Source organism: Anas acuta, chromosome 4 (genome assembly GCF_963932015.1).
Source record: "Anas acuta chromosome 4, bAnaAcu1.1, whole genome shotgun sequence".
NCBI classification, from domain to species: domain Eukaryota; kingdom Metazoa; phylum Chordata; class Aves; order Anseriformes; family Anatidae; genus Anas; species Anas acuta.
Genome location: NC_088982.1, coordinates 58,266,087 through 58,280,814, shown reverse-complemented (window position 1 = coordinate 58,280,814; position 14,728 = coordinate 58,266,087). Strand labels below are relative to the sequence as shown.

Genomic DNA, 14,728 nt, shown 5'->3' with positions numbered 1-14,728 from the left:
TCACAGAAACAGAGATTTTTGATTTCTAGCTCTCAGGTATCTCTTACATGGTGTTTTACATTCCAGCTGTTACTCTCTCTTCTTTACTTTTGTATCCTTCAGTCTTAGCTTATTGAAACCTATTTAAGATTCCCTACTTAGCAGGGAAGCTAGGATATATTTACCTCATTAAGACTCTTCTCCCAGGCTTCCCCCCTCCCTTGTGTGCTTGGGATGTATTGTCCTTCTGTCCCACTCTTCTCAGCTCTACAAGCAAGGTTGTTTTGTTTCTGCTTTCTTTGTTAACTGGAAGGTTTTGTTTTGAAGTCACGGTCTGGTATGTATACTTGAAATGCAAACATCAATAGCCTATTAATCCCAGGTGTAAATCAATTGAAATCAGTAGAGGTAGAGTGGTTTAACTTCATCTCTTAATCCATGTTATTGGAATAATTTATTCTTTCTTTTACAGCTGGGAAGCCCTGCTGATTTCTGTTAGGCAACTGAGGGCAGAATTTATTACTTGAAGTCTTATTAGAGAGAGGTGCAGCTGAAATGAGTGAACTATCAACACTGGGCTGCAACTCAGCTGTCTCCTGGTGTGATAGCAGTAAGAAGGTGGCTCAGCTTCTGTGTTCTTCTGTGGCTGATGGCTGAGTCTGAGAAAGTGCTCAGGAAAACAGAAGTCGCCACCATCTTGCTAACTCTTCTGTGTGTGTGGAAGCCTACAGAGCTTAGTTCTGCTACTGCTGCTTCCACCAAAGGGTCAAATGGAGCGTGAGGGGAACGGGTGCTGCTGGGCAGGCAGGAGGAGGCTGCAGGAGCTGCCTCAATCCCTCCCATTCCCTGAGAGCAGCAGGAGCAGCAATCCTTTCTCTTCGGTGCACCCTTCTGCATTTACAGGTTTGCGGTGTGTAAATATGTTATGTTACTGTGGAGCAGCTGATCTGTTTAACTTGTTTCCCACCTGGGTGATGATTTGTTTTGGGGTCTGTATGAAGCCTGCAGCATTGGCTTAGTGGGGTGAATGTTGTGCCCACCATAGGTAGAGAGTGCTTTCCTCAGTTGCCTTTGAACTGATATTTTACTTCAGACATTTGATTCATTTAGGCATTTGATTCATATACCAGATTTATTTCCCTTAGTAGCACGTGTTAGGATGTATAAGAGCTGCTGACCTGTGACAGCTGTTGTATTTCTATACCTTGCTGTCTTAAATAGGAGTATTCGGTAAGTGAATGGGAACTTACTGAAACCTGTAGAAAACTATTTGCTTTGTTGTAACATATCAATAAGCGAAGTTAACCTTGATGGCAATGAAATTATGGCAAACATAAACAAAAATCCGCTCAGGAAAACAAATATGTTACAGTAGTTGAACATTAGTGTTAACTTCTGTGATTCACAGGTAGCAATTACTTTAACTGACAATTAATAGAAAAAAGTAAAACCAAAATCATTCAACACATCCAGTTTACTTAATGTAATAAAAATATACTGGCTTAATTGATCCTAAGCTGCTGTAAGTAAAAACTAATGGCATGAAGTGGAGTTTAGCTATGGGCTTCAGGGAGTGATATTCTTTCATGTAATCAAATACAGTGAGATGCATATAAGTAAACTTCACTGTGGCAGGATAAATACCTATAAGGAATTAAGAGGACTTCCCCCTCTCCTTATTTTGAAAAATATAACCTCTAGCACCAAATTGCTAGATTAAACACTTATGGAAAGAACTCAGTACGGGATATTTTGTAACTTCTCCATTAAGTCATCAGTCAGGGAACACTCAAAATTTTGTTTGTATCACCTGATCAAAATTCTAGTATCTGTTTAATCTAGGATTTGATGATGTTCTGTTTGTCCTGACCTTCCTGCGATACATTTTTTTTGAAGTTTTGTAGTTCTACATAACAAATACCAACTGTACCATGAAGCACATCTTAAAGAACTTTTGACAAATATTGGTTTTATTTTCTGTTCTGTGAATAATAATATTTTTAACAGGGAAAAAAAGTGATGATTAGGCAAACATAACAGATTGAGGCAACCCAAAGCAGCCTGGGCTATGTTTCATTATGCAGCAGTAAGATGGCTACCAGAGGAGTTGGTTAGTTGCTGTTAATTTCATGTATGCATCATGAGATATACTGACATTTTCAGGGATGTAAAGAAAGAGAAGCATGGGTTATTGAAAATCATGTGGTACCTAGATAACTTCAGCAATTTTATTCGTCCTTATGATTCAAGCACAAGTTGCTGTCAGAAAGAAAATGGAAAGAAATCCTCTGCTTTTTTTTTCCTGTGGCTCGTAACAAGCAAGTCAAAATTAAAAATAAACATATCATTAAACTCAAGTCACTTTGTTTTTTGTTAAGCTAACAAGAAATGTAAGTATCCTAAGTATTAATCAGATTCACAATTTAAATAAATGAAGCAGCGAGCCAGCAGTGTGATATTAAATTGAATCATCAGGTGGGCAATTTTGTCTGCTCAATATTGTGGTGAACCTGACTGCTTGGTAATGGCAAGAAATCATTTTTTTTAAACTGAAAATTAAGTTGCTTCCTTGTTGTTATATATGGAGTGGTAATTCGTGTTGAGAAAATGGTTGATATTAATAAAGAAGGGGGAGATGTGGGAGTTTGGCCATGGGGGTTGGAAAGCCCCGTGGTTGATGATAAGATTAGACTCTTAATGATGAGGCCATCAGGAATGTAAGAGAGTTTAGAGGGAACAAAGAAGGGTGATTCAGGAGACCCCATGCAGTCTTGGGTTGCTTGTTCTCCAGCCATGGAGAACATTCCAGGCATGGAAGTTTCTGGGTGTTTGCTGCTGTTGTTATATGCAAAATTGTTTGACCAATGAAAAGTTGTTTTGAAAAGAACTGCTGTGGGGAGAAGGGTATAAGAGGGGAGCCTGCCCTCAAGATAACTTCATCGTGTTGCCTCTTTTTATGTCATCAATAAAGAAGAATGAAAACGAACAGGCTAGCAGAACGGAGACAACGACAGGAGCAGACACGTTGATCGCCTCATGAAGATGGGTTCGGTCAAACTCAGCAAACCGTTCAGGGAATCTCGTACAGAAAGTTGCTGGAAATGGGCACGCCAGAGCTGGGAAGAAGCTCAAGGTGAGAGAAGTGGACCTGCGCGCACAACTGCCCCTCGCTGGTAAGAGGTGTGCATTATGGGGAATAATATGTCCTTAGAAACAAAGACTGTCCTGGTAACCTTACAGCTTATTCTCCTTATTAACAATTGGACAGTTTATGATCCTGAAATATGGGACCAAACTGAGGTCAAGGTGTGGGACTCTGCAACTAAAAGCAACAAGGTTGCAGTGGGATTGCTCAGCACCTGGCGAGCAGTCTCTGAGGCCTTAAAGAGCCCTGTGGGACCACAGCCAGAAACGTGTGGTTTGCCAGACGGTGAGGGAGCTGCGGGCTCCTTTACTGATCCAACTGCTACGCCATCGGCCCCCCCACTGCTACTGCCATCCAGTGCTGTTACACCCCCTGCTGACCTGGATGTGCCTTTTGACCCAGGTCTTATGGCCTTGAAAATGAGATGGCTATGCTTTTCTTCGATCTGGGAAGAACAGGATGCATAAGGCCTGAAGACCGAGTTGCTTGACAACTTAAAGCAAGACATTGTTCAAAAGGAATGGAAAATGGAGACTTGTTTGTAATTAAGGAATGGAAAATGGAGACTGTTAAGTCATGGAACTTAAGAGATTGTTTGTTACCTTTTCTGATTGTATGTATGTATAGGCGTACTCAAGTTTAGTAAGTCATGGAACTTAAAGGATTGTTTGTTACTTTTTCTGATTGTATAGGCATACTCGGGTTTAGTATGTAAAGCAATGTTCTGTATATTTAGAATGTTTGATGTTCGTGTGTGCATGTTGGTGGAGTGTAGGCTCCCTGCACAGCCAGCGCTGTTTACTTGCCTTTTATAGCTTTTATACCTTTTATAAATATTTCTTTTATAAATATTACTAAATTCAGATTGAGTTGAGACTTCATTTATAACATTGTTGTCCAAAATCTTTACACCAAAAGAGTACGGCCAGGGCTTTGAAAGCAGTTTAGCTGGTGAGTTATCTTACTTGACAGGAAGAACTCAGCAGAACTGTTTTAAAGGCCTGTTTTCTCCATGTCCAGCAGGTCTCGCTGTGGGGATGGTGAGACCTTCCTCACCAGAACTTTATGATCTTTAGTAAAATATTTTTTAAAACCAATTTATTTTTGCTGTAGGTAGGTGTGGTTCGTATTGCTAGCACCACATCTCACCTGACAGGACTGTGGTACAGAGAACGCACACGCACAAGAGTGGGAAGTATTTGTCTCACTGGGGTTTTCCATGGTTGTTCCCAAGGTTGCAGAGATGGGCATAAGCCAGCTCTTCCTGACTGCAAAAAAAAAAAAAATAAAAAAATAAAAAAAGCATGGGAGAAAGTTACAAGGCAATGATATCCATTTTATCTTGGTACTGCATATCATGTACTGTTCTCGTTCTGTGCAATATTTGTATTTTAAACATCCATTACTGTGTATGCTTCCACACACAGAAATAATAGTCTGCTATAGAGTTTTCTGTCAAAATCTGCAAAAGCTTAAAAAGCATTAGAGCTGTGAATGTTAGCATTGTAAAATGTTTCCAAATATTGTTATAAATTTTATTCTTGTTACTGTGGCTAGTTTTCCATCTCATTGTTTCTCCATTGAAAGTTTAGCTCTACCACAAATTTTCAAAAGAGAAAGTCCAAGGTGGAGAATTGTTTCAGAAACAATTTGGAAACCGCCCTTCCTAAAGGAGAAACCTTGAACTGACTGGAGGAAAAAAAAAAAATCAAGACTTAGGATTTGATTAATTTTAAATGCTGTGCAGTCACATCTGATCCATATATATATATATATATATATATATATATTTTTTTTTTTTTTCTTCAAATAAGAAAATAAGACAAAACTAGTGATGCATATCTGTGATAGTAATTGCAAATAAAATAAGGAATGGTTGCTCTGGATTAGGCTAGTGAACTGGTTAACCCAGAATTCTGTCTTTGAGAGCTGCCAAAGTAGGAGTGACAGATTATTAGGCACAAGTATGCAATGATAATTCCTAAAGCATAGCACCCAGCTTCCAGATGTTTGTGGCTGGGGGAGCTTTGTGAATTGGAGTTTGTAGCTTCGTTGCCACTTGTTTCACTATAATTTCTTACACTTAGTAGATTTCTCCTCTGTGAGTTTATTTAGTTGCTTTTTGAACCCCTTTGTATATAGTTTTCTCTACAATTCCCTATAGCAATTAATTTAATAGTCTGGTTATGAATTGTGATTTATTTATTTATTTTTAATTTCAGAACCTGGTGAGTGCTTAACTGGTTTGAAGACTCATAGCTGCTTGGAATCTCCTGGATGTTAGCATTCTGCCATGCCTAATGACCAAAGGTTCTGCTTACTCTCCAAAAGGTAATTAGTATTTTTGTTTCAACTGAGGCTAGTATAGCAAAGCTATTATGGTTTATTCAAGTTTCATTCATCCATCATAACACTTGCCTCTTTTATGTTGAAAGTAGTGCCAGATTAATAGACAACTTGGTTTCTCACTATACAATTCTGCAAATACTAACATTCATCTCTTAGGACATCAGGCCTACCATACTGTCTGTTGTTCTGTTAGGTTGTTTGCCAGAGATCAGTCAAGAATTTTAGGAATAGTCAGATCTTTTTTTCTGTGGCCAAAACATCTTTTTATGTAATACGCTTTAGTGACTGATGTGATACTCAAAAGCAATCTATTGCAAAAATGTTTGGAATAGCACTAACACAAGATACTTGCATTTCTTTTTTTTTTTTTTTTTTTTCTCTCCACACAAAACCTAAAAAAAGTAAATAACACCCTATATTTTTTCTTCTTTGGTTTGGTTACCTTTGGTAAATTTGTATGTATTTTCATACCAGAACTCTCCTGTATAAGATGTATGTAGAAGAGAGTAACTTAGTTAGGTTCTTTTTTTTTTTTTTTTTTTCCTGTAAGCTGCTAATGTGGCATTTAGTCTTGTTGAGATGAAGACATAAATTAACAGGTTGTTGTCATTGTAAACCAGGAACTGTTTGTATGACGTTAAGTGAAGTCATTAAATTTGGCAGTTGCAGCCCTTTCAAGGCTACGAGTTTCAGTTTTTCCAGATGGTGGTGACAATTCTTCTGTGCTCTAGTATGTTTTATTGCTTCATAGTGAATGTCTCTGTTCTGGGATTGGGTTCAGCCTTACTCCTGGAAAAGCTACATGTAGGATAAAGTTTCAGTCATAACTAGGGTATTCTAAAATTGGGGGTTCTGCCAGGAGGGCCATAAATGCTGGATTCAATCTCTCGGGTGTTGCTAAATCCATAGAAGTGATTGGAGGGTTTCAGTTCAGATACTTCTTGTTCTTCAGCAAATCATAGATCTACTTTTGATATTGGATAAAATCTTGAATAGCTATCTAATGGAAGATAGCTATCTGATGAAAGCTTAGCCAGTTTTGAGATTTTTTTTTTTTTCCTCAGCATTTGTAAGTTTCTCTCCAAGTACAGGAATAGCAGTGCTTTTATCTGCATTTGTCATCCAACTTCAGCCAAAGGTTACCATTCCTAATTACCTGTCTCTCCAAGAAGCCAGTTAAAAAAACTTTTGCTAAAATTGCAGCAAAACTTACCTTACATTCCCTATGTGTTCTTCAATGGGTTAATGTAAGCTGAGGATACTGTGCATGTAGAGGTAATTTACCCCATCTGCAAGTTCTCCAGAGCATGTGTCCATGCATTGCTGAAAGTAACTATGTGGATTTATAGGTTTGAATGGACTTACTCCTTAATTTGATCTCTCAAAAAGTTCTCATTCTTAGGTTGATTGTTTTTGAAGAGCAATGTGGGTCCTATGCATAGCTTTCATACAGGCTTCAAGACAAAACACAGATGATAAGGTAGATTACATAGCTGTGAGAGAATAAAGTCACCTTACATTCAGTGTAGCATCAATTTGTAAAATCCCAAGTGAGTGTCCAATAGGAGGCTCTCGGCTTTTTATTCTAGACTGATTCTTTCAACCTTTCTGGTTGGAACCTCTACACTCTATATAAATAATGTGTGTTGAAGTTCCTTCTCTCTTTTCTCACAGGTCTGTACACCCAGTCTTTCATAACGGCCTAATGAGGATTGAATTAAATTGTACAAAGTGGAAAAGCTCCAGTTGGAGATAAGGAGAATGGCTAGGGAAACATTCACGTGGATAGAGAAAAGTACAGTCAAGTATATTTACTTGTCTGTGCTATACCAAGGGAGCAGTAAAAGTGTCATCTAAGCTTAATTCAAACAGGAGTGAAGGTCTGGGTTCCAACAGTAGCTTAAAGAAATCTCCTGTTTATGTTAATTCGTTGCATGTTTCAGAGAATGTCCTTTGGTCATTAATACTGTGACGCTGACTCCAACATGCTTGGAGGCCAGTGCTTTGGAAGATGGGAATTGTAGAAACATGATGCTATGTTGCAGTTTCCTTTTCAGGCAGTACTAAACTTTACTCCCAGTAAAGCTGTTTGCACTCTTGATAGTGTACTCAGGCCAATTCTGGTAAATTAGAAGTGCATTTACTTTGCTTCTGTGCTATCTTGTGATTTCCTTGAGAGCGCCCTTGCTGGTAGTTTCACTGACCTGTGTCTCATGTAGTGATTGCATAAAATTGTATGTTACTTGCCATATGTATTCTCTTCCCCAACAGATTCTTTCTCCACCTTGTCACTCACAGCAGTGTGTAACTGCTCAAATAAGATCCCATTTGAAGCCTGAGCTCCTTGTGAGCAAGTCTTTATCACTGTATATTGTCATTTTGTAATTTTGTCAGAAATCAGTGGAGGCATGTTTGTTTGTTTGAAACCAGGACAGGATGGTATCTCAAGTCAGAATCAACTTCCTTGAGACAGTTCTTTGTGTTTCAGATCAAACTTTGTTGTAGTTCTTGTGCTGCAATTAATAGCTAAAAATAAAGTTCGATTTTGTCACTTGTATTTAAGAACTTAAATACTCTCTGGTTTTGGCAAGCTTTGATCTGTGTTTACCCTACAAATAAGCCAGAGGCTCACTCCTGGGCAAACTTCCCTGTTTTTGTTATTTCTGTTTCAGTGTACCCTTTTGAATCCAAATTTCCATTTGATAAACCAAGCTACTTATAGCTTATCTCCTTCTTTCTTAGGAAGTTGCCAATTTGCCTCTTATTTGAAAGTCCTTCTTTAAAATTGGTTCTGCTTTTCTGGAATAAGATAGCAGATTTTCCACAGGAGTTTGTTTTTTAATCCCTTCCCTGTTTTCCTGCAAGCATATTTCAGCAGCTTTAATTTGTCAGTAACCCACTTCTGAGTTGGCTCGTCTTTATTTGCTTAAATTTTCTTTTCTTTTGTTCTAGCATGAGAGTCGCTCCCTTTAATTATAATAATGTAGATAATTCTCAATCTGCCAACTCTTTTTGCTTTTCACTATTAAAACAATTTTTGAAAGGGGGTTGATTAAATACAGCTTTTTGTTGCAATTTAATTGTGACTATTCATACAACGATTATTTAAAAAAAAAAAAGTTCATCTATTATAAAATTCTGTCTACTGCCATGTAAGGGCCCTCCTGAGGGTGTTTTCACCACTGCATCTCCATGGAGGCAGCAAGTGGGAGTGAGTTTATTGTACCCACTTGCTGTGAGTCAGCTCAATCTGAGACCCAGTAATTTATTTCAACACAGCATTAGGTCTGAGCTAATAAGTCTTGTTGGGTGCAGAATATGTTAGTTTAGGCCCCAAATCTTGCTAACCTTACTAAGGAGCTTCTAGACTCTATCATCTCAGTGCCTAGAAGAAGAGAACCTCCATCCAAGTGAAGTGAGGCAACTGCTTGCTCATGTTTTTGGAAACGTACACAAATTCTCTCAGTAATAGGGTTTGTAGACCATGAACCTATTCTTTTACAGCTTTTCCCAGAACAATCTGAGGCAATTTTTAGGTTGTTATACTCTATAAAAATATAATCTTTGAAGTTTAGCCAGTCCTGGCTGGCTTAACAGACTGAATTTGCTCAGACCAAGATAACGTTAGAATCAGAATTTTATCAGACTTTATATCAAAATGCAAGCACAAGACCTATTGCTTTATATTGCTTTATATTCTTCTTCAGAGTATGAGAAATACTCTGAATGTAGCATATTCTGCTCTCACACTTCTCTCCTTTGAACCTCTTTACTTGGCCTTTTATCTGTATATCTGTAAAGAAACATCCAGCTGAATATGAACTCTTTTTTTTTTTTTTTAGTTCTATAAGTGTATTTAGCCATCCCATCATCCCATAAGAATATAAGAATCTCTTATACTTGACTAGAGCACTGGAGAAGTTGGCAGTTATGAATTAAAAGCTATTGCTTGTGGTCTCTTTTCACACAGGATAAGAATAATGTTTTGCCTTTTAGGAGTACAACCATCATTTTAGAAATCATTGAACATTTAAACTCCAATTATTATTTGGTGCAATTTTTTCAGATTCTGGGAATCTTGCCCTAACATGTCCCTAACATGTATAGCAGGATTGCTGGCTCAGTGCAAATATTTCCATTAATAATAATGGCATCAGAAAAAATCCAATAGATTACTGAATTATCAAGTAATAAACTGGGAGATAAAAGTTCTTCTGTGGCAAAACTTTTTACCACCTCCTTGTAAGTAAGAGTATGTTACATATTAGTACATTATACAGTAAATATAAAGTTTTCTGTCAGTAATAGAGTTATTCGGTTTGAGAGAACCCTTCAGGGATATGAATATCAGAATGCCACAAGAATGGTGCTATTGGGGTGAGCCTAAAGATTTGCAATTTCCTAAGAATTTGGTGGCAAAGGTTTGAGTATGTTAACTAGATTGTCAAAGTTTATTCCAATCTGTTTTCTATGTCACCTGGAGGGAAAGACAATGAAAATTTTATAACCTCAATATAGCAGAACTTTTCCCTAGTTCCTGCTAACCCTGCCTTCTAAGAGCTACTGCAGGTTCACAGTACCTGCCCAGAAGAAATCCACTGGATGTTTACCTGATAAAGATATCTCCTGGCAATTTTGTACACTGAGTATGATAGTTATGGTTATCAATAAACATGGAATACCATTATATCAAGTCTGCAATATATCTATATATTTTAAAATGTGTTAGCTTTTGAAACCACATCATGAATATGTATGTTGAAGAATCAATGTTTGTGTGTCATCTTGAGCCCTAAAATTAGTCTTCCCTGTGTCCAGAACTTCTAGCAGACATGCTTCTATGGTTTGCTCGGCACTCACTAGGATCCTTAAGAGAGGGCTAACTCTGTCTTGCAGTGAAGGAGAGTGTTCCGCAGATAATAGAGATGTTTTATGCTGTGTTTTCTGATTCCACATCTTTGGCAGATCAGTTTTAATTCTCTTGCAAAGCCCTGAATGGGCGTGATTTAGCTACCTGGTAGAAGAGGGGGTATTTTTGTAACTGGTAGTGACAGTAGATTGGAAGATTTGGATATTACACTGAGGTCTTCTCCAGTTTTCTTCATATAAGAAATGTAGTTGTAGTTGATTTCTGGGTAAAGTCGTCATCATCATTAAATTGCTTTGAGATCTCTGGATAGGGAACATCCTAGAGCTACAATGCCCTTTTCTTGATAATTTAATTTGTATGGTTAATTTTAAAAAGCAAGATAAAACATAGCTTTAAAAAGACTTCTTAGAGTAGGTAAGGAGAGACCTCCATATTTAATCACTGTTCCAGGATTGCTCTGTTTTTAAGAGCTTCACAGATGAAATTCATCAGTCTTTACAAGCATCTTAGAGCAATTGAGGTTCTGTGAGTGATGTTTCTCGAAGGCAGGCTTTTCAGTGCGAGTCTGCAGATTTCACAAAGCCTTTTGTTGTCCTCGTGTCGAGGTCATGCAGCCTTCCTAACTGACATGTAAAGAAATTCTGGCACATACAAAATCAACATAATAGTTGTCTTTGATGCCTTTAGGCAGTTAGTAGTTGGGTATAATTTTACATAGCTGACAATTGTTCCATTGTGAAGTCTGTGAAGAATGCTTTTCTTCAGTGCTTCTTCCTTCTTCTTAGCATTATTTTAAATCTTGAATTATTACAGATCGACCTGCATTTTTTCCTCCGTATAATTACTCATTCACCTATTGATATTGAAAAGCAGTCTATGTGGGTACTGAATAATTCGGTAGCTTCTGCTTTTTCTTGTATGATCAGGGAGAGGAAATAGTTTTGGACTGTCACTGTATGTTCATCATTGCATCTTTTTATCTGAACCACAACCAATTGGGGAAAAAAGGAAGTGTTCTTAGTTGGTGCCAGTGTTGATCTGTTCATTAGCTGGCAAAGTTGATGAATGAGTGGTCTCCGTCGAAGATGAGCATGCTACTCCGGCATAGGCAGGGTGACCTGGTTATAACCTGTGTCATTTGAGTGACGGTTCAGCTTGCTGCTATAGTTCTAGAGCTGGATCAAAGCTAATAAAGAGTGTAATAAAGAAGGGTTATAGATATGCTAATGATCTCACTGATGTTTTTAGGCAGAGGTAAAGAAAAGCACAATTTTACTTTTATCAATTCTCACATATTAGACTGGCAGCTGAGTCATTTTTTCTTTAAACTGAGAATAAACAGTCTCTGTAAGTGCACTGTGAACCTTGTCAGATTTACAGTTTTAGCCTCAGTTGCCTAAAGACCAGCTCTTAAAAAAATGACTAATCCAGCAGTAATCCTCCAAAGCACTAGCTTTGTAGTGTCTCAGTGGGACACATCTTACGTACAATTAATACCCTAAAGTCAAGGCTATGTTTTACAAGATAAGAGCACTTGCGACAAGTACATGTGTGACTTGCTATCTAGAATGCTCAGGGGACGATATATTTGTCCCCTGAAATGTGGGAAGGTTTGTAATAAATTGTTATAGCCACTTTCAACAATCCTTACATGTATGTTGATTTGAATGCAATTATTTATACAGTGCTTTCAACAGGAAAAAATAAGGGTTGCTGTTACAGATTGACTGCATGATTAACTGACTAGACTTAGGAGCATTTTAGAAATTTTCTGTACCACTCAAATTTGATAACAGCTGTTCCAAGCTGTTATTTCTCCTTGTTGTCAAAACATTTCTATTAATGTGGTTAAAATGAACTACTGAGATAATACTTTGAGAGAAAAGAGTATGGTGGAACCACACTTGGTCTTAATTGTCTGTATTGGGTAATTTGCATTGTGAAACAAGAAACGTGCCAGTTGTCACAGACTCAAGTAAAAACAGGTATGTGCCATTTCAATTATTGTTCCCAATTTGTAGAGGTTTATAATGATATTTACTGTGTGACATTCACATCTATTTCATGTTTGCAGTTTGAAAATAAATAGAATCCAATACAGCATCCTATTATAAGCACCATGGTGGATTTAAATAAAAAGGCAAAATAGTTTCCAGCATAATTACATTGGGTGTCATGGTATTAGAGTGGAAATGCTCTGTAGAATTTGAAGTAAGCAGGAGGAAATATGCCAAAAGTGCAGTAATTACAGAATACATATCTTAAAATCATCTACATTATTGGTGCTGAATAGAATTGAAAATACTTTCAGCCCCTCTGGCACTGTGAGGCCCAGAATTAATAGCTAGTTAGTTTTTTTTAAAGCCACTTGTACAAGAAATGGGATTAAGACATTGAGTTATTTTACTGTCATTACCACTGATGTTTTGTTCCACTTTTTCTTCATTAGAGGCAGAAGAGCAGTAACTTCTGTGTGTAAACTACAACATATAGGACACTGCCTGTGCCATATATTCCAGACAAATCTAAAACATATGAGATTGTATTTTTAAAGGTAGTAGGACATGAAATTTCATATGTAAAGGAACATATTGAAAAAATTCCTAACTGAGCAGAGGTGCAATGAAAAATAGTTTGCTTTCACGCTGTTAAGGACCATTTATAGCAAATATTGACTTGAGACTGAATTTAGATTGCCTTGGCAAGCTTTCTCCTTGCACGTCTTAGCTTCTGATAGCTGTATTTTGTACTTGTCTCTCTGATCAAAAAGCAAACTACAGGAAGCCCCTGAAATTTAGTTGTGTGGAACCAAATGGAACAACAGCAGTGAGAGATCCTCTGCAGCTTCAGGCTGTAGCAGTGTAATTTTATCTTATTTATCTTATTTATTATTATTTTATCTTCAGCCAGCTTCTCTCAAATAAGAATAAAATGGCACACACTTTCCCTGGGCCTTCATAGCTGTGTGGTGGGAGCAAATGGTAGGGTTGCAGCAACTTGCCTTATGTTCCATGTCACGGGGAAATGCATTGTGCTAATGATGTAACCTTTGTCTATTTCTTTGAATCTCATCCTGTCTGCCTTTGTCCTCTCCATGCTGTCACTCTAATTCCCCTCCTGCTTCCCTTTCCTCCTGTCTCTGCATTTCTCCCCCTGTGCTCTCTGTAGGTACTGCCAGTAGGAACACGACAATGTTTCTCAGGCCTAGCAAGGCAGTCCTAAGGAAGTCTGATTCAGTCTTTGAAGTTCCAGCATGAGCAGGTCTGATACTGTGGGAGGTCTCAAAAAAGCAGAGGAGGTATATTTGTTGATGTGATAATTTGAGAGGCGTCCAGTTTCCAGCAAACAATTTTCCTTTTATTTCTAACATTCAGCCCGAAGATAACAAAGGCTTTCTGTAGTGTACCTTTTCTCTGCTTTCTCTAACAAGCAATTCATTGTAGGTTTAAATGGAATGAAAATAGCTTTAATTAATTAGCATACCAAGCCCTTAACCGAAACTTTAAATCTCTCCAGTTGCTAAGGTTGTCACTGTTTTATAGCTCAACAGAGCTTGGAAGCATTGGTTAAAACAATACAAAACACATAAAAAGTTAATTATAAAAAAGAATTAACAATTTTCTTTAATATAGTTAGTTTCACCTTTGCCTTCAGAAAGGCAATTAAGTGTCATAGTCACCTGCAATTACTGAAATCTATTTTTGTTTACTGGTTTGATCATTTTCAATTTAAACTACCTGTCAGAAAGGAGAAAAATAGAAGAAAGTGAGCAGCATTTTTAAATGTTCTGTTTAAACAATAGTGTGAATATTTGAATGCCCTGAAGATATATAATAGACCTTAAAAGGCATTGCATCATTTAGTATTAGTATTGGATTTATAGTCCATAGAAGAAGAAAGTTCCTCATTAAGAATGACAAATATCATCTTAGAATTGTAGAATCACTAGAATATAGAAATAGAACAGAGAATTTTGTCACATTTCCCTCATTTGTGTTTACCCTTCCTACATCCGCCTTCTTCTTCCATAAAAAATTTAGGGTAAAGCAGGCCTTTATCTAAAGCTATGAGTAAAAGATCCTTTCCTATTCATTAAAAATCAGCTAATCCTGAATTTTTGAATCTCCAGACATTCTAATGAAGTGCAACTTGGTCATCATCCATGTTTGAGCTTTCCATGTCATATGACCTAAAAAGCTTAAATTAGAATATCTTCTACCAGGGGAAAAAAAGTAACGTCTTTTGATACTTGAACTTTCCTAGCTACCCATCTCTTCCTTGAATCTGGATTTAATCGCAATTCAAAGAAGCTTTGATGGTAAATGCTAACAGGTGTTTATTACTAAATAAGTCAGTAAAGTGTTAGGCAGCATCACTTTTTGATC

General features: G+C 37.3%; 1 long non-coding RNA gene across 2 annotated transcripts in view; it reads left to right on the top strand.

Moving 5' to 3' along the window:
* Positions 1-533: 533 nt before the first annotated feature.
* The window catches only part of LOC137856258 (uncharacterized), a 98,874-nt gene continuing 84,679 nt past the window's right edge, over positions 534-14,728 (top strand). The window contains exons 1-2 of one of the 2 annotated variants that reach the window (XR_011096317.1): positions 534-882; positions 5,347-5,455. This is a non-coding gene — a long non-coding RNA (uncharacterized lncRNA). Of the gene's footprint in view, positions 890-5,346; positions 5,456-14,728 lie in introns of both variants that reach the window. The other variant, XR_011096318.1, reaches the window with a different exon arrangement.